The 3,533-nt window shown below is 41.4% G+C and overlaps 1 non-coding gene across 1 annotated transcript; it reads left to right on the forward strand.

The window, feature by feature from the left end:
- The first annotated feature begins 2,904 nt into the window (after positions 1-2,904).
- On the forward strand, positions 2,905-3,033 carry LOC120097237 (small nucleolar RNA SNORA17). Its single transcript, XR_005494465.1, has one exon. It is a non-coding gene; the product is annotated as a small nucleolar RNA SNORA17 (small nucleolar RNA).
- Positions 3,034-3,533: the final 500 nt, after the last annotated feature.

Consider the following 3,533-nt stretch of genomic DNA (forward strand, 5'->3'; position numbering starts at 1 on the left):
ATAGCTGAGTAATATTCCATTGTGTAGATGTACCACATTTTCTGTATCCATTCCTCTGTTGAAGGGCATCTGGGTTCTTTCCAGCTTCTGGCTATTATAAATAAGGCTGCGATGAACATAGTGGAGCACGTGTCTTTTTTATATGTTGGGGCATCTTTTGGGTATATGCCCAAGAGAGGTATAGCTGGATCCTCAGACAGGTCAATGTCCAATTTTCTGAGGAACCTCCAGACTGATTTCCAGAATGGTTGTACCAGTCTGCAATCCCACCAACAATGGAGGAGTGTTCCTCTTTCTCCGCATCCTCGCCAGCATCTGCTGTCACCTGAGTTTTTGATCTTAGCCATTCTCACTGGTGTGAGGTGAAATCTCAGGGTTGTTTTGATTTGCATTTCCCTTATGACTAAAGATGTTGAACATTTCTTTAGGTGTTTCTCAGCCATTCGGCATTCCTCAGCTGTGAATTCTTTGTTTAGCTCTGAACCCCATTTTTTAATAGGGTTATTTGTCTCCCTGCGGTCTAACTTCTTGAGTTCTTTGTATATTTTGGATATAAGGCCTCTATCTGTTGTAGGATTGGTAAAGATCTTTTCCCAATCTGTTGGTTGCCGATTTGTCCTAACCACACTGTCCTTTGGCCAAGCTGCTTCTTAATCTCCTTACAAATATAAAATGTTTGCTAATGATATTAGCACTTGTGGGAAATAAATATTTTAGTTGTATAGTCAATTTTATAGAAGGCATACCTCATCTAACAGTATGGACAGTAATGAGTTCGTACGTCGTTGTAACTTTTGACGGACATATACACTTAATAGAACAGGTGGCACATCTGATTTCTTTGAGAAATCTATGCTCAAATCTCCAATAAGCTCTTGCTCTCTCAGTATGTGTCAGGCATTGGGCTAGATGCTAACGATATGAAATATTAGCAGTTAGCTATCTATGTGAAAAATGCACAGTCTAAAATAGAAGGGTTGATATTTTAAAAAATATTGTATTACACTAAGATGTGTTTATAGGACCGCAAGTGTGCAGAACTTCTGGACATGCAGGGGATGGAGCCTCCTGATGCAACTGTATTGATTGACAATGACAGAGCATTCTCTAGGAAGGCATCTTGGGATAGGGGCTTTAAAATAGCACTAAAGGTCCCTATCTGGAATAGGTGTGCGGAAGAGCTGGATTGTGAGAAGTGTAACCAGAATACGCATGCAGTATGTAAGATGCCCGAAACCAGTACAGAAGCTTCATCATAGGCACTCAGTGTCTGCACCATGACTTACCATGATCTCTCTTTATTGTTTTAAATGTATAAATGCTGAGGTTAAAAAATCTGAATGTGCTTTCATTAACAGAGTTTCAGAAAGATTGAACTGCAGGACATTCAGCAAATGAATCATGATCATAGCTCCTTTTGTGGTGAATTATTTTGCTTTTAACCTCAACCTCTGAAAGTAAAACACGCGGCTTACATTCCCGCAGTTGACTTTTTGGTAATTGTTAAGAATTTCATGTTTTATCAGGATTGCGGCCTGGAGTCTGCACTCTATCTTTTCATGCTTACACTACTCTTTTACCAGAGACACCACAGAGCAGGCCAGAACCTTTAATTCTAAATGATGGGTGGTCTTGTCATTCCTGTACTAGAATACCTAGGGCCTTCGCATCACTAACAGGGCTACATCTTATTGTGATAGACAATGCTGTCATGGCATTGGCCATTGACTGACTCTTTCAAACTTTACTTTAAATGCATCACTTTCACCTTCCAAACAAGCACATTAGGTTTATATCACCGAGGGCTCACCATCCCTACCATAATATATATGCCCTTCTATCTCACACCTCTAGGCAGAACAGGTTGGCATAAAGGTAACATTCAAGGTTGAAGTCCTGTGTGGTATAAGAGTAGAAGAAAGGCTCTTGAGGTCATAATGTAGACCAGATGATAAAGAATTATAAATGCTTCTGTAAGAAGGCTTGATTTTTTTTCTATACTTGTCTAAACAATTCCAAAGCAGAAGAACATCCTGTCTTTGACCATGACTCTGGGTGCATGGCCTGAAATAAACTACTGCAACTGAAAACTATTTGGATCTTCCTCTATGACTTGTTTTTGTTTTGCTTTTCTTTCTTTTACTAGTATTCACTAAAGCAACATTGTGAATTTTGCCATCAATTCAAATCAGAATTTATTGTGCCAGGTCTCCAGTTTATGCCAGGTCTCCTGGGAAATGGATGTCCACATTGGGAGGTATGTGTGGGTGACAGGGAGACACTGGGGGATTGTCAAGAGGTGTTGGTAGCAATCAACTTGGATTACATGTAATTTTAAAATAAAAATGTCACTATGGATGTGGTTATTAAAAACCATAAAACTGGACTTTAGAAAAGTTACTCCAGTCATAGCCTGGATGAGTGACATCCTGGAGGACAGAATAAAGGTATCAGGAAGACAGAGGAAGAAGGCACAATCGGGCCACCAGCTGACTCTTTAGAACAAGTTTCAAGAAAAGCTCCCCATTCTTCGTTTTAGTATCTGAGTTATTATTGTTCTGTTAATTGTTCAGAGATATACCAGACTAGAACTGGCTTTTTAATTTTGAACATGAACCTGGGAGGTGAATTTGACATACTCAGGGGAAGGCATAGGAAAGTGAACATAAGTTTTTAGAACAGGAAATGCTAATCTATCAGCCAATCAATAACTTAGATCTCTGTGTTTCTATCATCTATCTACCACCCCCACCTGCCTGACTGTCTCACATCTACTTATATGCATTTATGAATCATAATAAAAAATAGAGCCATTGGAGGACTTTTGGTTTTTTAGGAAAATAATATAGACTGAGAGGGGGTGGGGGGGGAGTTGTTTCATAAGAGATAAGGAAAAGGAAGGTCCCCGCCCCTAGAGGCATGGCAGGTGTGGTTTCTGTGTCACATGTGCATCAGTAGGTGACAGAGAGGAGAGATATGTCTATACTCAGTGTTCTGACCTATGAACATCTGAATGATTAGTAGTCTAAAATTCCATTGAAAAAAAAAAGCAGGACTGAGATGACCACCAGTCTGGAGTCAGAGGGCCCAGACAGGGAACTAGCCTGAGAAGACCACCAGTCTATTACAAGGCAGACCCAGATATGCTCCCACAGTGGGGAGTAAGCCAGAGACCAGAAAAACCCCACCTGGGCCCAGGGCTCCATGGCAAGAGTGAGCCCAAGGCAGATGACATTTGCAAAGGGCCACTCAGGCAGGCCGGGCTATGAGTGAGCCCAAGAGAATTACTAGACATTGAGGCCTGGACAGGAATCTAGAGTGAGACTACCCCAAGTCTGGTGCAATGCAGGTCTGGGTGGACAGAGCATGCTTGAGATGAACCCTGCCCTGCGCCATAATGCATGAGCAGGGCATAGTACACCCGAGATCACTCTTGAGATGATTGTAGTCATTCAGAGACGCAAGCACCCCTAAGAGGAGCAAGTAAGTGATGAAGAAATGGAAGAGAAAGAGAAACAGAGGGATAGGGAAAT

Source organism: Rattus norvegicus, chromosome 15 (assembly GCF_036323735.1).
Source record: "Rattus norvegicus strain BN/NHsdMcwi chromosome 15, GRCr8, whole genome shotgun sequence".
Classification (NCBI taxonomy): domain Eukaryota; kingdom Metazoa; phylum Chordata; class Mammalia; order Rodentia; family Muridae; genus Rattus; species Rattus norvegicus.